The sequence below is a fragment of the Bombus terrestris genome, chromosome 1 (genome assembly GCF_910591885.1).
Source record: "Bombus terrestris chromosome 1, iyBomTerr1.2, whole genome shotgun sequence".
Lineage (NCBI taxonomy): Eukaryota > Metazoa > Arthropoda > Insecta > Hymenoptera > Apidae > Bombus > Bombus terrestris.
Window position 1 is genome coordinate 14,037,494 of NC_063269.1, and position 22,840 is coordinate 14,060,333.

Here is a 22,840-nt window from a genome sequence, read left to right on the forward strand (position 1 = left end):
ACAATCTCAATCTTCTTTTCCGCTAACTGACGCCGCACTGCACTTGCTACACATAATCGATCTGATTCTCTCAATAGCCACTACCAATAGTAAGTATTGGTAGAAAAAGAAGAATGAGAAGAGAAACGTGTTCTCAACGTGTTACGAACTTCTCTGTGGAAGTGGCCGTTTGCCTTGTGCGTTCTTTTTAGGGGGAAGAAAACTTGCCGAACGGCAGAGAGTAGCTCGTTTTCAAGCTTTTCCATTTCCACTTCACTCTGTCGACTGTTTCACGACTCCCCGATTCAGCGAGTCGCGCAGCTTGCCATGGGTTTAACGTTCTATGCTTCGCGGAAGTGCATTTACCTATTGTTCAGATCGCTCGTCTTTCGTTAGGATTTCAAGAATCGACCAATCTTCGCATCTGCTCGTGTGTAAATTTTCTCCCTGTATGCTACGTATCGAATTCATATTCAAGAGTATAATCGGATGTAGCTGATATTTGAATTTGAAGCCGCAAGGCTCCTTTAATCTCAAACATTTTTTTGACGTCATGATTTGGAAATACTGCTCTTTGTTTTTAGACGTTATCGTTCGTAAGATTCTTGTTGAGCTTTCGTAATTCTGCGTTGTTAGGGTGATATTTGAAAGGATAGAGCGATTTGTAAGATCGTTCGTATATATGTACCTCAAAAAATAAAACTATTTTTCGAAGATAATAAAAGAAATTTATAATAGAAATGTTATGTATTCGCTTTCTAGATATTAGTTATTTGTTATTTGTTTGAATATTTTCTATAAAATTTGAGTCCATCAAAGCTTCGTTCTATATTCCTAATTTTCACATATCATACGATATTCTTCACACACATAAATATTTTTCACATGTACAATATTCCGATGACGTGAATGCAAACGATTAATAATTTTAAAACGTACAGTTTCATTAGCTGTGCAGGGTAACGAAATGATATATATATATATATATATATATTAAATTATATAAAATGAAGTGAGCGAGTCTCCCGGTATACGTATGGCATTCCTCTGATACCTGCATCTGTTTTCGTGCGAATTTGTGACTAAAATTGGATGCTGCATCAGACTGATAAATCATATTCGTCCTTATCAGAACGGTAATCACATAAACTGGCGTACAGTGCCGCTCCGATACGTTTCATTTTCCTCGTTCGGTTCAGGCGTCTAATAATTTCATATCTAGCGTGAAATCACTCAAATGGAGATATTAAAACATGAAGTGTATAATATTAATAGCAAGCTGATTTATTATTATTCTTTTAATTTTTGAGAACGTTTGTAGTAAGAAGATAGATAGTAGGAACATAAAGAACTTCAAATATACTTTTTTGTAATTATCTATTATACGGTACACTTAATTTTAATTAGAACTGTATCACGCATGGAATTTTTCGATTGTATTTCTCCAACAGTCGACTAATTTTTCGAGCTTCGCGAAACAAGCGTTTAAAGTTTTAGCGCACTTCATGAAGAGGAAAATTACTTTAATGTTGAAGGGAATTCGCTGTTATTTAGCCAGAATTCTATCGCTGGTGATATAATGCAACTTTATACGAAATACTGGATTGGTCTTGAAAAAGTATATACACTACATATACTTAAAATACATAAAACTATATAAAATATTTAAAGTAAATTTCTCATTATAATATTTAGTATATAAAATGAGTCTCTACTCGTGTTCCATTTCTTTAGTTTTACTTATGGTAGCATAATTCGTATAGACATCCGTACAGTGAAAAATCGATATTATTTTCCCATTGAATAAATATATGTATCGCTTTGAAGTACATAACGATTTAAATTACATATTACAAATTTATCCAATAAAAGTATAATCATACAACCATCGTACACACGCATACATCGTACTTGTTACAATCGAACGATGCAGCGTTGTTCGATATGCCTTAACGACAAGAATATCAATGCTGTTCAAAGGATAATTGTATAAATTAGCTGAATCGCAGATGGCACGGTACTGTTTACGTTGCAAAGCAGCGGATTTCGAAGTGAATTTCAGCTCGTTCGATTTGCAGTCTAGTTAATAGATGTGAAATTATCCGAACGCAGAGTCGCACACTGCTCGGCCGTCGCATTTATTGGTTACGATTGATGAGATGGGCTCCGTAATACGTGGATAACTTCGCGAATGAAGCGTGCATCGTGTGTCCCCGGGACTGATTATCAATTGTCAGTTCCCAATTGTTGTCCTATGATCGATTGCGTGTCGGCTGTAACTGAAAAGGTTATAATAATCCGTTAATGACACAGCTGCACGCATAAATCCTGTTTGATTGCGATTTAATTTAATAGGCCTTGTGTCAGAACTCTAAATAATTTTGATGATAAAATTAAACAAAGCTCGTTTTTCGTTTACGAAATTGTTATTACACATATTTCTACGGTATTCAATTGTAAATGCATATGTTTGTTTTTTATTTGATTGAAAATGTTGTACATGAATTTTTAATTAGAAATATTGTACATGACTTTCTGAATCTTCGGATATCTAAATAATAATTTAATGTTATTTATATCTCAAATTTTTTTAAGAATTTAAAGGAACTACCAACTATGTCATAAGACCTACTAAAACTTTTTGGTACTGATATAACTTCTTCTCCTCGTCTATAAATATCCTTTACCTTTATATCGACCACTCGTTTCAATTTCATCAACCGTACTTTGTCTCCTGAACTTTTCTCCTTCAGCTTTCTTCGGTTTATCTTCGATGTACTCATTTCATCCGTTTGAACACGCTTGTCTGTGGTTTTGTCCAAGTTTCCACCCTCTAATACAATTCTCTATTTCTTCGATGTCGTGTCGTCGACCTTGTTTTCATTATTCGCGTCTTTTTTCCTTGCTACACTGTCTATACTACCGTCTTATTTATTTTTATTTCTCTCTAGGTATCACGACCTTGTAATTTTTTCTGAGAGGAAGAAAAAACGGTTGCCTTGTTGCTGCTTTTTCTTCTTGACAATCGCGTTTCTCTAACGTACCGGCTGCAGACAATGAAATTTTTGAGCTGAATACCTGCTACGTTTATTAAATTTCCTTCCTCATTTCCACGACTGATGATTGTGATGATGCACAGGTTTAAATCAGCCAATCCTATGATCTTTTATTATTATGTTTTATACTGCTTATTTTTTATTTTATGTATGCTCGTAATTAGCATATACAAATTTTTACGGACAACATAATGCTTTTGCTCCGAACACTAGTTCTTATCCAAATCAGCAGCATTCAAATGATAAATGATCTATGTGACAAAATGAACATAAATGCGTTTTTTATTTCCATTGAAAGACATTCCGACTTTTGGCATTTATATCGCTTACTAAATATTTCAACTCCTCGTTTCCGACCATATTTTTCGAACCAATTTCGATTACAAATGCGATATTAAAGCACAGCTTTATTCTCATTTGTTCGATTATTATTTCCATAATGACCAATATCCGATTAATCAGATTTATTGGAACCAGTTAAAGTTCGAAATCCTATTCGCTATAATGACCAGAAGTTTCCGACGGAAATTAAAAGTATCTCGTTGTGTGGTCATTTCAACACTTAATTGCTATTAGCGTTTGGATAGAGTCATAAAATATGAGTCTGCAATGTTTTATTTTCAGTGGATTGTTTGCATTCAATGCATTAACACTGCATTTTCTGTCCAATTTTGGTCGTAAATAGTGACTTAAAATCCCGAATTCTTGAAAGAATGTCTGTAATGATAGAAATATTTGTTGGCTTTCTATCACAAAATAAAATAAAGAATGGACGGAAAGTTCTTCGTAAAAGGGGAATAGTAAAATAAATATTTAATTATATTCATATCTTTATAGTAGTTCAAAATATTTGTACGTGTTTCTCGAGTTTCGCAGTATCATTTAAGCGTGGAATTTTTAAATATGGAGAAGAACGACAGAAAGAAAGAATAAATTAATTTCTACTTTTAAATGAATCACTATAAAACAAAAAACTTAATTTTATTCAAATATTTCCAATAAATTATGTTAGCTATATAGTTTAAGTTATATTACATACCTAATCGCATACATTAAATCATTGGTCAGTAATATTTTGTCTCTTTTAGCTTTTGGGAATTCTCAAGGGTTTCAGACCTCCACCATTCTGTCCTTACCTATCCAAAATTTCCGCTGTCTCGGCAAAACGTTTCCATATGTGTCGCTTCGTCGTGTTGGAAACACGTGCATCAGTCACGAGAATTTCTCTTTACGGTCTGTATGTATCCCTCTGGACAATACTCGAAGGACTAATTTTATTGTCCGTGAATACCGCCCACCACACAGACGACACCGTAATTCGCCGTGGTTCTACGTTTAGGTTCAGGTAGCCCGTCGAAAGTCCAAAAACCATTTACACAGTGACATAAAGGAAAAGAGGTATCGTCCGCGTGGTCGTACTATAAAGAAAATTTTATTTCTGGCTGGTATAACGTCGACGGAAATTAACTGGAGTCCTACTTAACGATCTCTCGCTTTGCTTCGTTTTAAAGGGTGTAGAAGTGTTCCTCAGCTCGAAACTATCGTATCACAATTTAAAAGATAGCCGACCCGTGAAACGCCTCCAGGTTCCACGTACTCTGTGCCGGGTGGTATACTCTTCTTCTTTCCAGGGTACTTTGAGTGGCTTGAAAAATTGTTAGCGCTAAAAGGCCGGAGCGGGTGGTCTCTTTCGTGCTTGCTCGAAATCCACGCGGAATTCGTGTTGAATTCTCCGAGCGATTCCCGCAAAAAATCAACGAAAAATCCAAAATGCAAGGGACAGACGGACTCGTTGAGGTCTACGCTTTCTGGCAACCGGGCGAAAATGAAATTAAGAAACTACGGTGGCGTCACAGGCTGGTTTGGTTGGCTGACTGCTGGTCCACGGAAGCATATTACATTTCCACGTAGGAGGAGGTAACCTGGAATACAGTAGGGAGATATATTGTAATAGCTCGCGCAGGAACGTCCTTAAAAGTCGTTGAATTTACATCTTGTAGTAGCGGGGCGCCAAGTTTCGCGGAATAAGGCGCATCTTGCAATGCCGGCCAATTGTCCTTGGGTTATTCATATTAGCCTTCTCCCCCTTTTCTCCGATTTTCTTCCCTTCTTTCTTTTCGTTCCGTTATTCTGGTTATTAACCCTGAACCTTGATGGTGCACAGTGGATATCCGAGACAGGTTCGAGGATTTCTGTTGAAATTTGCCAGTAGATAATAGGAATATTAATCCTTTTGTATTTAAGCTTTCTAAATTTTTTAATTTTCGTTTTTGTGTGTAGCTCTATTTTTGGTATTTGGTATGGGTGAGCTATGTGCAAAATTATCACAAGTATAAGTGTGAAAGTAGAATCTCTATTTATTTGTATACTTGTCCTTACTCTAAATTTTCGAATTTAACTGTCGTATGTTGTTAACGTCTACACACGTATGTACGTGTAATGCATAAGGGAATTGAACAATTACGGGGATGATTTTTGTTGTGTATTATTAATAACATACTTTTGTGTTGAAGATTTTTAATGATATGTTTCTATTAAAAGTAGCTGTCTGATAAAAACGTACAAAATTTATATAATATACAAAACATATAAAACATCAAAAGTAAAATACTAGATATAATATATTTAACAAATAAAACATCTATATGTATTTTCTACTGCTTCCTTCTTGATAGAAATATGAAATTGTATAGATATTGCCAATCTATTATAGTATATATGTAATAACGTTATCGGGAAACAATACCGATTTTTACTAACTCCTTCGAAGCGACCGACATCGAAACAAGCAGTTCAATAAAAGCGACGTGTTCAGCGTGCTTCTGATCTGATCTGGCGCACGCTGCTCCACCAGAATTTAGGAATTAATCTAGCTAGTAATTCCATTAGTTCAGCAGATACGTTTAGGGCTACTGTTACAGCTAGCCTTCTAATATTTGCTCATACATAAAAACGACAAATAGAAAACAACCATTGCAGCGTTTCCATGAAGCGTGAAATCGAAGCACAGTCCGATCGTTAAATCAAGAGCTCTTCCTTAAACGCTACGAATATAATATAAAAAGATATTTTATGAGGCAATCATTGGACTCTGTCAAATTTTCTCTGTTGGCTAAAAGTATTAAAAATCACAGACGTGAAACGAAGAGATCATTCAATTTTTTAAGATTCGAAGAAATCAACGATCAAGTGGAGAAATAAAATAGATATTTTAGGACCACGTTTTGTAAGAACGCTTTAAATTTCAACTTTATCGAAAAAATTTTACGGAATTTTATTATTGCTTTAATCTTTAGTATTATAGTTTAAATCTGCAATATCTTTCATTCAATAATAATTTCCACATTAGCAAAAACCAATCCGAAGTTGTCAAAGCCGAAGTCATATTTTTGCACGAAATATTTATAACTTTAGATCGTATGCCCTGAACAAGATCCGAGATTTTCCTGCAGATACCTCAAATTACATATCTCATTCCCCAAAACATCCCTAAACTTCCTTGATCAATTTTACGACCGTGTTACATCGTTTTTATCTGATACGTAAAACTAGAAATCTGCATCCTTTAGTTCGATAACTAATTTGGTAGGCTGGCTTTTAGTCGCGCATCTTGCGTCAACCTTTTTCATTCGATGGCCGCATAGGTAGAGCAAAGCTTCGAAGAGTTGTTCGCTTTCAATCGAATCCGTGCATATCGCGTACTTTCATTCAAAAGGATAACATTCAGCGGATTCTAGGGCGGTGGAAGAGATTGGTGGGTATATTAATGAGCCGAGGGTGTACACGTGTGTCGTTGTACAAGAGAGAAAGAGCAAAGACCCGTTACATGTCTGGGACTAAATAAATTACGGAAGATGTTTTTAGGAGTGGATGGAAACGGATTCTGGGTATCACTTGACTGGCTCGGTTAGTGAAATAATTTAGTAGGGTACATGGGACTCGTCTCTGCAGATTCACCGACTATAATGTGAACTTCATTACGACCTGGACAAAATCTCTGCTAATTATGCAAATGCTCGGAATCGCGCAGCCGAAGCATTCGCATTTTACGCTAGATATTCCTCGGTCACCTGCCACGCGTTTTCTAGATCTATTTTTCCTCGTGGATCTTTGGAGAAACGTATAGTGATATACCTAGTTACTTATAATTAGATTGCGGATTTTTATACAAACTCATATTTTCATGAAAATAGTTGGAAAGTGCCGTATTTTTTGTCCGTAACAGAAATTTGATATATATGAAATTGATACCTATGAAATAAAGAGAAAATGGTAGAAATAGAGGAGAATCTTAGTATCTACCGTTGTTGGTTTTAGGATTTGGTAGATTGATAGACTGAACTCGTACCTATTTAATAACGCTTTTTTCGTATTTGCTTTAAAGTTAATGATGGATTTATTTTAAAGTGTAGAGGTTTATGTATAGAGGATGGTTGGTCGGTGAGGTTTAATGGATGAGATTGCTCGTTTGTGAAACCATCGAATATATTTAAAATGATAAATTAGTATACAGATAATGTTCGCAAAGACACTCGTACTAACCGATTCGTTAAGACAGTCGTAAAGTAGGATCGCTAATGATTCGTTAATTAAATCGCTGATAATTCGTTGATAATTGGTTGATAACTGATCGACAATTGACTGTAACTCATTTCCTTGCGATCGCGTCCACTTATTTATACTGGTCGGTGGAGAGTCGGAAAATTCAAATTCGTCTTTGTTCGTCGGTTGCACGTAGCAGCGACATTGTTTTGCTCGGAGTTTATTTATTCTTATATTACGTGTATCCTAACGCTCTTGATACTCCGAGACAAAACAACAACATTTTGAATTGTCCTCTAACTCATGTGCCGCTACAAAAGAAAAGAGAATACGATTGAAGATCGATTAAGAGAGTTCAATGAAGATTATACATGATAGCAAATCTCATCAAATATTTGTGTAAAAATAGTTTAATTTAGGATTCGTTTTCATCTGCACATTGGATCTATGAACAAAATTCACACGTTGTTCATGATGAATTAAATTGAATACCAAAAAAAGAAGCACTCCAATTAATCCACGAAAATTGACTTTCGAGTGGAATACTTTGATAAAAAGAACCGTATTCTCTGTTTGTTCACCGATTCCGAACATCGATTTAATAGTACAGCCATCGTATGGAATAAATTTTTCACGGTAAAACGTATAATAAAATATTCGCAGAAAATTAAAAACAAAATGAGCAGAAGAGTAAAAAACAAGACGATAAAATCGTGGAGTAAATTTTTCGACGGATGTTTTTGTGGTATTGGTTCTGCAATTTTGTTCGTTCTCAAATATTTATCGATCCAAGCGTCGAACTGATAAAATTTTATTGCTACCTCAACGGAAAGTTGAAATTACGAATTTGGCGTTGAGTTTATGCAGGTTGATTCATCAAAAAGTATTTCTTCGAATATTTTTTATAAATTAATATCGCGAATAAGATTAATAAGACAGGAACGAATAGGTCGAAGTGACAAATACATTTTTATATACACTATTTCTGACAAAATTTTTTAAATTTCCTCGTTATGTTTTGTAATTGAACAATTTTTTGAGAAGAAGAACTTATAGATTCGTATTAAATATATAGTTGCCGAATGCACCTTCCAGTTAAATTATTGAATTATTCTGACATTTATATCCATTTTATAAATATAAGAAAAAAACAAAATTCTTTAAGAGCTGTTATAATTATTAATTCAAACGTAATCAATATTAAAGACCTAGAACCAAAACTTTCGATATAATTTACTCTATTCCATAAACAATATACTATCTCTTCTAAATCGATATACTTGATCGATACGTGAAAAACAAATACGGACAAACTTTATTCCCGCGAGATCCGTAAACGCAACCCTCCGATATCGAATGTAGTACTTTTGCGTTACGTTTAATCCCTGGGACGCGTCAAAATAATTTACGAGGTGATAGACTCGCGTTTTGGAACTGGGCCAATGGATATGGGCTATAGGAGAGAATACGAACAGAAGGTAGTACAGGTTTTGGATGGAGATACGTGTTTATAAATTTCGAATTAAAGGAATCATATGAAACGAGACCGAAATGAAGACTATTTCTAAACGGCTTTTTTTGGACCATTAGCATGTGTATTTCAATATTTCATAGAACTTTTCTCTTTTGTTGATTTTCTTACTTTTTAAGCAATATACGTTGATGTTATACGAAATAATTGACGTGTAATTAACATGACTATTTTCAAATTTATATATACCAAATATTTATTTAATTACTAAAGTATGAAATTATGTAAGTTGTCATTATAACGTTATTTATTATTTTAGATAGTATTATTTGTATATTAATTTATTTTTAATTATGGACACAAATAAAATCATTGCAGTCTGTTTCACATTTTCATTGAATTTTCTTATTCAATTTTTGTATAAGATAATTGTTTTTAGTAAAAGAAAAGAATATAAAATTTTTCACAAAATCATTTTTTATTCTTTACTTAATACAGAAAAGGACAGATAAACGGGCTCATTAGTTAGAGCTACGATAAGTTTGTCTAGTTTTCCTCTGTATTTTATTTCGAGCTTTTTGGAAGTTCCCCGTTGATTCACCTCGTCATGGTTTCCTCTTTATCCCTACATCTCCCCATTGCCCTCTTTTCTCTTCGTTTCTACTACTTTTGTTACGTTCGATCGAGTTCGGCTTGAGAACTCGCCGCGTCTCGGCTGTCAATATATCGGTTTTCTCGTGCACGGTTCTGTTCGTGTATTCCTCTCGAAGTCTCTGACGAATAGTCATGGTTCGATCCTCTTTTTGTTCGTTGTTGCTTGCGGACCGAGCGGGAAAACTAGCAGGCGGATGAATTTTCCTGTTCCATATACCAATATAGAGTGGTTCACGAAGGTATTTCAAACAATTACGTGAAAAATTCTTATGAATATATTATATGCATTATATGAAACTTTTCTAAATCTCATTAGTGCTGCAATAAAACACAATTATCACAATTATAGTGGTAAGAATTGGAACCAATCTGAAAATGAATGCAGAAGATACAATATAATATACATCTAGTGAAAAATGAATTTTGCTTCAAACATATACTAAGACCTCATTGAATACTGAGTCTTATTAGTATACCGGATAATTGACTGTTCCAATATTTTTATGATTTCTACATATACCTACTTGTACTAAATATCTTGCAGTTTTTTTATTCATACATTTTCGAATTTTTTCGAACTTTACCAATGTGATTATAATTGCATCATGTCGTATGTCATACAAAAATTTTTCATATAATATGAAATGTACTCTGAAAAAGTTTTTGCATAAGTTTCTATTCGATATCGAAGATACGATTGTTTCAAGAATTTTTGAACTTGTTTCTAGTCGACTATTGTAGTGCCCGTTATTAATTTTCGTTTCTATTCTATTCTATTCTATTATGTTATGTTTGATATTTTTATAGTTTTTCGCAGTTTGATGTTTTAGCTGTCCAAGTAGTGAACATGTCTAAAAATACGATGAAGCAAACCGTTTCAAATTTTAATTACCGTACGTATAGCAAAATTGTCGTTAGCGTCCGTAATTTCCGAGTAACTAAAAGTGGGCTTGTCGTAATAATCATTTTGCAAGTTTTCGCAGGTCGTAGCTTCATTGTTAAAACATTGGAAAAAAGCACACCTTCGTGGAAATGGAAGGAAAACATTAAGTTTTCAGAAGTAATTAAGTTTTCAGAAAGGAAATTAATGAATTAAGTAGTGAAAAGAAAAGATATTTCGAGTGTTTTACTTGATGAAAATATATCACTTAAGAAGGAATTTCGGCTTAAAATTATACCGACTCTGATAAATTTTTAAACTTTTTGTGAGAAATCTCAGAATACAGTAATACACAGAATACTCAAATCTTAGAATACAGTATTTTAATTGTTTTATAAAATTTCTTGATATTTCTGTATGTTAAAATTTTATAAGTGACATAGTAATGAAGAAGGATGTTACATCAAATTTATGATGTATTTGTTTATCAAAATTTCTATTAAACACTAATTATTGATATTATATAACATTCTAGCTATGACAATATTACCTTCCTATGTGCCTAATTTTAAACCAACAAATTACCAATAAAATAAAATTTTCCAACACAAGAGAGATTAACATAATCAATATCAGACCATAATAACAATAAGGGTTTCATCGACATCTAAGGAGTCATAGTCCCTAATTGAATTAGAACTTCTTCCGAGTTTGTCGATATTTAATCTGGCAGCAGGTAGCCTCGTCTCTGCAAGGGAGCTTCTTAATCCCCGCATTATCCGGCGTGACTACGGGCTAGGCTGTGTCTTCCTTTCAACCTCTTATCCAGCCGCTGCTGGAACAGAACGTTTCATAAATCCTGCTGCGAGAGATAAGTGGCCCCTGAATGTCTTTCGTCCTGACGCAGTTCTAGCCAGTTCACCACTAGCCTTTGGGTCTTGTCAGTGTTTTGAGACGGTTAATTGGAACGAAACGCACAACGGTGCAGCTATTTAGCTTCTTAATCAGAAGTTCTAATTTTGCGCATGTTACTGTACTCTGTGATTCCCCCCCCCCCTTTTCTCTTTTTATCTCGTTCTCTCTCTTTCTCAGTTTTCTTGTATTATGAATTTGGCAAAGTGAAAAGTTTGGCTAACCAGAGCCTCAAAATTATGGAGTACGTATTCGATTCGTGTTACTCAAACTTGATTAAGAGAACGTTCAACTTTGATTAAACCTGATCAGATTTCTACGGTGTCGTAAAGTCACGTCGCTTGTTTTCGATGTTAACTCGGTTTTACGTCCACTGTGAATAAACGCATCCCCCATTTCCCTCGATTCGATTTCATTCGTGGTGTCGATTTCTGCCTCACTCGATTAACAGCCTGGTTCACTAAACTTTCATCCTTAATTTCGTTGCCAATCGCTGATTCGAGAACGCTGCACAGGGAGAATGTAAAATGTTTCCTTTGGGTTATTAATATTATTACATCCTTTCTTTCGTTAATGCATGTATACAATCATATATATACATGCATTAACGAAAAAAAAGGGATTTATATAATAGGACTTATAAGGATATAAAAGGATTTATGTAATGTAATAAGGATGTTATATAATAAATTATAAAATAAATTATATATATAATTATTTATATTATATAATTTTATTTATAAATTCAATTATAATTTTAATTAATGTTGTAATTTCATTTGACGTTTCAAAAAATAGATTTATTTATTAACAAAGACTCTTTTCTGATAAAAAATTGTATCGCATCTAGAAAAAGAAATGTGAATTTCAGTAACAGTGCAAATGTGTTAATAATCGGCTGTATGATTTCAAAATAATTATTTAAATTCTACAAAACATCAGTGAGTTAATTAAAAAGATAAAACATAAAACGATGAAATACAACGGTGAAATCAAACGATTAAATTAAATATAAATTTTAAATATTGCGAGAAATCGGCAACGATAGAACGATACGATCGATCGATTGTTGAAAAACGTGTTAAACTGCAGCGCAATAGCGATATCCCAAGGAAGGATTACTCCGTTAAGACCAGCTGTTCGGATAATCTCGTGGCACGGTCGATGATATGAAGCCATAAACGCGGTAAAGAGTTGAGCAGATCCCTGGTCTTACGTTCGACGGTGTCACGAATCGCGAGATATAATCATAGACATCGATCCGATGCCTCAAGTACTCTGCAGTCGTTCGGTATCCTTGGATTTCGATACCACCTAGCTGCTGAAATCGTTCAGTCTGCAATTTGTGAGACATTCGTCGTTATCACGTCGAGACTTTTGCATATAAACGATCAGGTTGTTCAATGCTCCTCCATTGTAAGTCATGTTTGATCTCCTTTGCAGCGATCTCGGAGTTTATGACTTGAAAAAATTGTTTATGGGATGTGTTTTATTCGCGGTTCTGCTTATTCGTAGTTTCTCAGATGAGTTGCTCTTTCGTGCGCGTAAGATGTGCATCTTATGACAATGGAAATGGAAAGAATGATTTGTTGTTAGATTTGTTGGAAAGTTTAGAAGTATTTAGATTAATAGACATATGAATTTGTTATATATTAATAATAGAAGTAATAATAGAAGATCGAATTTATAGAAGATTTATTTAGAGATATTTATAAAAATTTATTTAGAAATACATAGGAAAATAGTAATCTTTTTTAAGAATGTATAAATACATAAAATGATATTTTTAAAGGTAGAATAATTTCTTTTTACAAATGTCAGTTATTCATTACTTGGCTTTAATGTACTCCTTTTTCCATGATATTCACGAAATAACGAAAGCATCGCTTGTTTCGCATTTGTATCAGTCTGGTTGATACTCATTCATGACAACGACGGGAAAGCCAACATTACACGCATGTCGAGCACTAATTAGGTTACCTGACACGTAACAGCGTGTGCTGCGAGACACGCATCTGTTCCGTTGAAACTTAACCACGTTAACATGTGATCCAACGGCCACGAATTTTTCTCTGTGGTATGATAAATGCATACCGTTATTTCGGGTTTTCATTTCTTTCGTCTACCAATTTCCGTGTATTTTCCCAGTTTGTAGCATTTGTTTCAAGATTAAATGATGTAATTATGATATATGATAATTATGATAATTACGAAATAATGACATAATTATCTAGCAATTTTCCAACCCCATCAAAAGACACATTTTATCCTTTTCAAATGGCAATTTTATCTTTTGATTACTTTCTATTCGTTGTTCATCTAACATTTTCCGACTGATTGTGTTCAAAGCTTATCGTTTACGTCTTCCAATACTTATATTAAGAAATTCTGTTTATTTTTTTTAAATCATCGCAAACAGAGCTCAGAGATTTGCTCTTACGCTGAATAAAACGTATGAAATTACAAAATCATAAAATTTCGAAAGACATCTGATTAATCGACGAATGATAATCACCATGGATATCACCATGGATATTCAATTTCCCAAATTCGTTAGACCTGTAGATTCGTAATCGACCTGTAACTGTTATTACGCGAATCAGTTCAATTAGAACTCGAATGTTTCCGCATATTTGATAACAACATCTTGTCAGTTGGTATCGCGACGAAATTGCCCGGACGGCAGCTTTCAATTTCGCGATTCAACCGAACAACGTTCCCCCGGTACGCAAACACGGTGCACGCGTAATAGGTGTACAACGTGTACCGGACTTCCGTCATATGTTACTGTCAGCGGCATCGCGTATTTACATACACAACTGCGTTTCACATACGTACTTCACGGCACCGTCACGCCGACGACGGAAGCTCGGATTTTCGCGTGTTATCATCGCGGGTATACTGCGAGGTGTAAACGCGGCGCGTTAAACCAGCTCATAGATCGTCAATGGATTTAGTCGTTCATGGCCGATGAGTCGATGGTAAGTCGATTATTCGACTTGCATAAAGGATTTCCGGTTAAATTTCGAATTACAGTACCGATATTTTCAGAATTGGAACGTTTTTTTTCGAGGCTGAGAAATTATTCGGGAAATTAAAATTTTTCGTAAGCAGTGTAGCTGTGTCGGTTGTTTGGTTTAAGCCTTTCATTATTTGAATCGCTTTCTGTTTCTGTTCGAATGACGGTACAGGTATTTTTAGAAACAAAATTTTTCTCTAGCCTGAGAAAATGAAAAGGAAGCGATTTTTTTTACAATTCTTATGACATGAGGTATAATATGTAATACGTTTCAGACTTTTCGAGAAGTTTGTTCTCGAGTTTGCTTGTGTATCCCATGTGTTCAAGTGAAGTATGGAATAATCCATTTTAATTTGTAAATGGATGTATTTCGGGAGAGGCTTTCAGTTGGAAAAATTGAATATGCGAGGATTAAAGGAATACGAAGAGGATATTAGAATATCAAGGAGAAAGCTCGGTGACCTAAAACGCCAGGATATTTTTAACGTCGTTTGTCGCTTTTTAAACTAGAATACTTTGGATATTTTCTAGAAATTGAAAAATCTGCAAGTAGATTTATCGTAGCACGTATTCCCTCATTTTAACATTAACAATATAGTATTAATACAGTAGAGTAGAATTTTATTTTTCCAAAATTTCCTTTTACTTAGATATTTTTTAAAGAATTATTTCAGTATCAAACTATTTTTAAGGGGTGTCGATATATAAATTATTAGGGTGAAAAGTTTTCAATTCATTGAGTTTTAGTTTCGTTCTCACAGCGTAAAATATCATAAATAAAATGAGAACTCCTTGACCTAATTGTATTGTTTTATAATACATATTGTATATATGAATTTCATTGCTATATGTATATATTTTTAAATTTCAATTTAGGATCTTTATTATACATCAATTATTATGCAAATGAAATTGGATCTCTTATGGAACACGCAACCAAGTATAACTTTTTCAAAATAATCCGATTTTCAAGTTTAAAACCCGTACGTTAGTTGTGAGTTAAATTAAATTGTCACTCTCATATCCACACTGAGGAACCACGCGATGCGTTACTTTATCCCCTTCTTCTTCGTATAACTTTCGTATAGTACTTTCAGTCTGATACACATGAGAAATTCATTTAGTCGAGTTTTCGCGGTTTGCTCACAGTTTCACGGGTAGATTCATCTTAGCGCGAGTTCGTTAGACGCGGTGCTCGTCATAAAACCGCCCGAAGGTTATTGTGCCGTTTCCGTTTTACAAATTTACTAGCGCCAACGCGGATGATGTAGTTAATTTTTATGTCGTTTGGATCGTTCTTGACACAACGAAGCGCTCTCAACGAACAATTGGTAACGTTCATCAAATTTTTCTCGGGTTATTCAATAAATTACAGCCATCGAGTTGTAATTTTCCCATACAATAATTTTCTTTGTCAAGAATTATTACTTTTGAAACCTACAATGAAAGATGTACCGAAAACTAAGCAATGTTCATTTTCAATGTACTTAATTTTAATATATTTTATGGTAATTAATGCATTTTATTGATGTGGACCAGCATTACACTATTGTCAAATTAGAGGAGATTAGAAGGCAAATTTGATAATACTAGAAAATCAGAAAATATTACAAAATAAAATTCTAATTATTGGATTTAGTTGTTAGAAATTATTAAAACTTGCGCTGTTTGTTGGACGACTATTTGTTACTGACAAAGCCTTTAAGCTTCCCGCAATTCGATACGAGAACCACGGTTTAGCGTGGAAACGCAATCTTGAAATTTATTAGTTATAAGGCAGGAATTAATGGTCTAACGTTAATGCGTTGGCGAGGCGGTTGCGTGTTTTGGTTACGATAATAGATACTACAAAGAATAAATAGGGCCGGGCTACAGTTTCGACAAATTGGATAGTATCGCGATTACGTCCCCGCGAATTATTACAGAAATAGGTCACAGACCTTAATGAACGCGATGTTGCGAAACTAATTTAAATTTGACCCGTTATTCCTTTGCACTCTTAACGAACTAAACGATTATTTCCGTTGCTGGATAATCAGTTTCGTCTCCGCGCAACCAACTCGGTTTTAACGTTCTGTGATCTTCGGAATTACAACTTTTAGCATCCTTTAGGCTCAATTTAACTTTTGCTTCGATTATAATGCTGGATAAGTTTATCGAAAATAACTATATAATAGAAAGTCAGATTCTGACGAAACTTTATTGCTTCGTAAAATGTTCAAGAATGTTTAGGGTCTTAAATATGATATGTTTAATTTAAAATAATCGATAGAAGTATGAAAGCATACAACTTTCATCTTCGAAGATTAGATTGTATTTCAAAAAATCTCTGTATATTTAATCTTCAAAATTTAATTTAGAAAGAAACTCGAAGATGAAATTTTGCTTAAATCGCCAATGACCCACTTTGCTTATGGCGGGCCAATTTTCCTTCAATGAATAAATTCGTAATTAACAATTCCACCAATAACATTTCTATACGCTATTATCTATAACTGTTAGGACACTTATCTATCTGTTATACATTTATTGAAAAACTGAGACAATATGCACGTCTTGATTCAACTAATCCCAAAAATTTTCGAATCTAATTGTATTAAAGTCGTGGAGTTAAACAGAAACGGTAGCGAATTTTATTAATCGCGAACTGAACAAACACAAAGGACCAGGAACATTGATATATCTTAGGAGAATATTCAGTTTGAACAAAGAGGTACGTCATACTCAGATCCGATTTAATTATCTCTTGAGAGAAATTAAGATGCTCCTTAATACCGCGACACCAACGTAGGATTATAAAACAGAGCGGATTGTACGAGCACGGGAGACACATCCTTGGATAACGGGTCGCTATTGTGTCTTGAGAGCGACATCGCAACCAGTGCATTACTATACGCGTTTACATTTCTGGCGGGCCTTCTGGCGCCGTGATTACGGTAGACTGATGCCAGTAATTTCTCAAGAGAACTGCCCACTTACGAAAGTTTCTTCGTGGCAGGCTGACTTATAGTCCTGAACTTCCAATCCTCTCCGCGCCATTCTGCAATGGAACGCATCTCAGCGGATTACGCTTTTGTACACGACGCAACCATTTCGCCTATAATTGCCCTAATGATAATAATCGATTCAGTGCATACGATTGCTTCTTAAATCCGATAATCGCCGAATTAGGAGATGTCTAACTTAGGGTTGTTAATAACAATTATCAGAAATATATATATAATTTATTGGTGACTATAAAGGTATGGTATAGGTACAATTATGATGGTGTTCATAAAATGCGAGGTCAATATTTTGTACACCCCTAAGTTGCCAGCGAAATTTGTCAGAATGTTTAACTAATTTGCATAACTTTTATTTATATGATAGTTTGTTATTTGTATTCTGAGATAATATACGTAATATTATATAATAAATCTAGCAAGGTTCTGTAAAAGAAACTCAAGTAATGCTGGATATTAAAGCTTAACAGTCATATGAAATCTCATAAAAGAAAGTATTATTTTATGCTTTATATCTTAGCTTCTTTTATGGAAATTCACAATGTTTTACATTGTATTACCAATGAAAACTGGTACAACGTGCATGTACCTACTGTACTACTTTATTTTATGTGTTCAATTGCAGTTTACAATTTGTTTTATATGCTGGATAATACTATTATATTACGAGGATTATTAGAAAACTTTAAAGTTAGAAAATAGCAAGATCCCTTGTATTCTCTTATCAAAGAAAATATCAATTCCCTTTAAACGAGAAGGAAGTATAATTGTATTTTATGAATTGTATTTTATCATCAGAAATGGAATATCATTAAACGATTGTACTATCAAGCACTGAAAGATTCATAATATCCTTTCACCACAGGAAGTATCGATCGCATTTTAAACGAGAGAAAAGTACAATCGTACATTTTATAGGTGTACTATCGTTAGAAATTAAATACTTTTGAACTAGGTACTCAATTTTTTTCTACCATCAAGCATAAAAGCTTTACTATAGAAAATATTATTAATTCTATCTATAAAATGAAAAACTGCAATTGCATTTGCAGATGTACCATCATCAGAAATGAAGAAATTATCGAAGTCTTCAACTCGTTCCTCCTGCTAATTATCACAAATTTATATTTTCAAAAATGTCATCTTTTTAATATTCTTATCATGTTGTAACACACAATGGTTATCTTATAGGAATAAGTACAATTTATACAAATTTACATGAGATTATTTTATACAGACAAATGAATAAACAACAAATAAATGAACGATTAACATAATTTTATAGATTATAAGAGCCTGTAGTACATGTCTCGTTCGTTGTAGGATCTCGCGAAGTCTGACTACCTAATTAAATCAATATCGCTGGTCTGACAAGGACGAACCTCAGCTACTTCGTTCTACGCCCGACTAACTTCAACGCTGTAAAATCTACTTGGTGCCCACACCAATATCAACATCTACCAGTACCATCTTTCCATAAATATTTACATTTACTCCCAGTCTCGTGTAATCGAATACCACAGCTACACTTTCGTTGGTAACGTGGTAGATTAAAACGAGAAACCCGGTTGAAGGATCGACCTTCGCAAAAGGAGAAGCGGAGCGTTCGCGGTGAGTGAAAAATTCAGGCGACATGCAAATCCGAGATATGTCTGACAGGATTGTTTTTTTCTTTGCGGCAGTTTTGTACGCGAGAAACGTCGTTCTCGTAAGAAATGGAGAATTCTTTTACTGTGGTCTAAACGAGCGGAGCTTTAATACACGCCTCTCGACGTTTTGCGCTCGAAGATGCGGCGAGCCACGGTGTCGACGGAAATGCTAGAGCCGCGAAATTTATGCTCCCGGGAAAATTGAAATTTCACCGACGCGGTGGAAATTTCGAAATAAGCACCGGTGCACGCGAGCGCGTTTTCTTCAGTCGTCGTTCGTTGGTGAATTTAATAACCGGACCGTCGTGCGAAACAGGGGCGAAATCGGGCTTAATAATATCGATTCGAAACGGGAAACCTTATCCGTGGACACGTTCGAGCGAACGCGTTAATTAAATTTCCTAGCGCGCCTAGTACACGTATCGTAGAACTGTTGCCGCTGGTTTTGATCTTGTGATTGTGGTTTCCTGTATTTATGACGTTTAACGTTATTTATACCGATAGTAATGCAGATCGCTGTCGTCGACGTTCTTCGTGTTTTTAAATTATAGCTTTCTGTCGACGTTGATCTGGCGTTTGGAATTTTGAATCGCGTGGAAATAGAAATTTTATGGTATTGTTATAGAATTTTGATATTGGATATTTTTCTTCAGATATTTCTAAAGTCTCTTGTTTTTTGAAGTATACATATTTTTGAAAATAAAAACCAAGGAATAGAACGATACTTTTATTAAATGCGTTACCGCGTTTGAAACAATTTTCAGAGAGAATGGAATTCTAATGTTGAAGGCTTGTGTATGTAGCACCTGGAGTGCACTTTCTACTATGGCGCTGTACATTCCACATATTTTGTTATTTTTTAATTTTTCCATAGTCGATATACGTTTTCGACGTGAATTTCTCCTAAAAAGAAATTCGAAAAATAACAATACTTTAATCTGAAGTTATAGTTTTTAGCTAGCATTAGGTGCGTTGTTATTAATTCCTAATAAATTCCATTCTACTGTAATATATAATACCAGTTGCATGCCACTCAAATATTCAACAGACATCATCTTTGATGTTATCGATGTACGCACGAGTGATTTTATAAGTCAGTCGGACGAAGGGCTATTTCTTAAAAGGAAACGTAGAATCACGTATCTAGAATGAGTGGTAGTCGCAGGATGAAAACGTCAGAAAGAATAATGGTAGATTTCTTTTGCTGCATGTTTCTTCCGTCCTCCTCTCCATAGCTATTCCCCTTCGTTTTTCGTCTTCTTCCTCGCGAATAATTCTATCTTCCAGTTGAGCAAACTTTTTGAGCGTCGCCATCTCGATTGCCTCGTTACTTTCTTCCGTACTCTTTATACTCGATTGAAATTTTCTAATACAGAATATTTTTCAGAAAAGTTGGAAAGTTTAATTGCAGCGTGAGAAATAGGCTAGTCCTAAGTCTTTCGTAGGGATATGCATAAATATCTGAGAGAAACCGAGAAAACCTTATTCTATAGGTTTGTTCTTTCCAAAGACTTGCATCACGCGTTAGAATATTTATATCTAAAGTTTCTGGACATTCCCCGCGGTGTATTAGAAGCTTATTATGAAGTTCGCTTCTTAAAGTATGACCCTCTGTTTAAAAAGTTTGATTATATTACCTGAAAATCGTACGATACAGTGGAAGCTCAGTTGGGATTTATTCCAGCGTGTCAAAGATTGACCCAGCTTCAAGTTTTTCATGTATACGCCATTCCTGATTTACATATAAAGTCGAAACTCCCGGAAAATCACGGGGGGCCCTTCTGAAATCGCGAATTATTATGACATACAGTCTAATTTAGCATATACATAACGAAATATAAGTTGAAATTGATACATTCTGTGAAGTTTTTCGATTAGAAGTTGTTCAGTTTTTTCATTCTTCAATAACTTCGTACAGCAAACTTTTTTTGAATTAAATATATAACGCACAATAATTTGTACGCGATATATATATAACGCGAAAGATGAGGGGATTATTTTGTACGAAAGTATTTTGCGAAGTATTCTGAAGTTAGTGATCCCTATTTCTAAAAAATCTTAGACAGTTCTTAATTACAATTACTTTCAGAGTATCATTTGCCCTATAATATTGTTAGATATTTCTATAATATTATTTACAAAAATAATTCGTCTAAAACATCTGCATGTATCAGAATTAACTTACAACAAGCGCCAACCAAGCGACTAGTATCGATTTCATATTTCCAGGTTACGGAAGAAACCTCCGTGAGTAAAATAAAATCGAAGGAAGCAACAGGAATAAATATCGATATATCCAGTTTTATCACAGTATTCGCAAAATTGTCTAAATTTGTCCCGCATGAAGAATTGATTCACAATATGAAGTGAGAGAACTCTTGTTTCCAAAAATAGCGAGTGATGGTTCACAAATAGAGGTCTTGTTTTTACGAAACATGTTATAGTTCGATGTTCCGAGGTTTCCCGATCAGATACAATTCATACGTATATACCGAGTATCTTCTCTGCGGGAAATCCAGTTCCAACGATTTAAAAAAAGTCGGTGCGTTGGAACAATACAATCCGACGTCTGAACTCGACCTACATTTCGTTATTGCGCAATTTTATCTGCCGACTTATATAATTAAGCGGTGAGACTGGCACCGCAGGGATTGATACCACCCTTTTCTTATTCTGATTTCATTTTCGGTCAAATGAACGGTTATCGTGCCTCTCTCAACATCGTAATCAGGTGATTAAGACCAATCGTGGACGTAAGCGTGTTGTCGATAGACTTTAAAATGAATCGTGGCCGGCGAAGATTTGTATATCGCAGAGTGATGCAACGATTTTTTTATGATTTTTTACAGTTATATCTTAAGTAATGTTATTTTTGTAGTAATCTTTTTATTTTAATGAAATTCCTTTTAGTAGTTACAAATTTACAAATTTACACATCATTGTCCATAAATTGTCTAATTTTTTTACTCAATTCAACAATTAGTTGTTTGAGTAAAATGAAGATAACAAATATTAGAATAATATTAAAAATAACATTTAAAATAATATTTGAAATAACAAGTTTTTTCAAAGAAAATAAACAATTTTCGAAGCTAATAAATTAAATTCTTTTCTTTGTGATAATTTTCCATATAAAACTCTTTCGAATCTTTATCTTATAATAATATTCGAAAACAATGTTTGTGACCTATTTGCAAATTAATTCCGTCTTGAAGAAAGGACTTTTCAAAGAAATACGACGTTCATTTTTTATACATTGTCAAGTTTGACGTCTAATGAGTGAAAAAAGGGGACACGATATCTCGAACAAAAGTGGTGTCTATCGATCGACATCGACTTTTCAGACGACCCCCATATACACCGTGCACCGTGAAGGCAACCCGCAAAAAGAAAAGATACACAGCGCGGACACGGAACTCATTTACCGGTTCATTCATTCGAAGAATCAAGAATGAAAGGTTGCTCAGCATGGAACGAGTTCAGTGTGCCAGATCGGCTTCTTGGATAAAGAATCTCGTGATCAGTTGTCAACGACGTACGACCATTTTCCATTCATAATGGTCCACGGTTGTATGACAGAAAATCACCATTACCTTCCGCAAACAAACGTATCCTACTTGTACGCGAATATACCTAAGACCCACTTTGTGACGTTGAAAGATTTTTCTCGCAGAGA

At 34.4% G+C, this 22,840-nt stretch overlaps 1 protein-coding gene and 1 long non-coding RNA gene across 4 annotated transcripts in view; one reads left to right on the plus strand and one right to left on the minus strand.

Moving 5' to 3' along the window:
* Positions 1-22,840, plus strand: part of LOC100643722 (protein eva-1) — a 324,599-nt gene that overhangs the window by 6,884 nt on the left and 294,875 nt on the right. The window lies entirely within an intron of this gene.
* On the minus strand, positions 4,183-7,759 carry LOC125385760. The gene is made up of 3 exons (XR_007225371.1): positions 7,578-7,759; positions 5,027-5,227; positions 4,183-4,957 (listed from the first exon to the last, which is right to left on the minus strand). It is a non-coding gene; the product is annotated as an uncharacterized LOC125385760 (long non-coding RNA).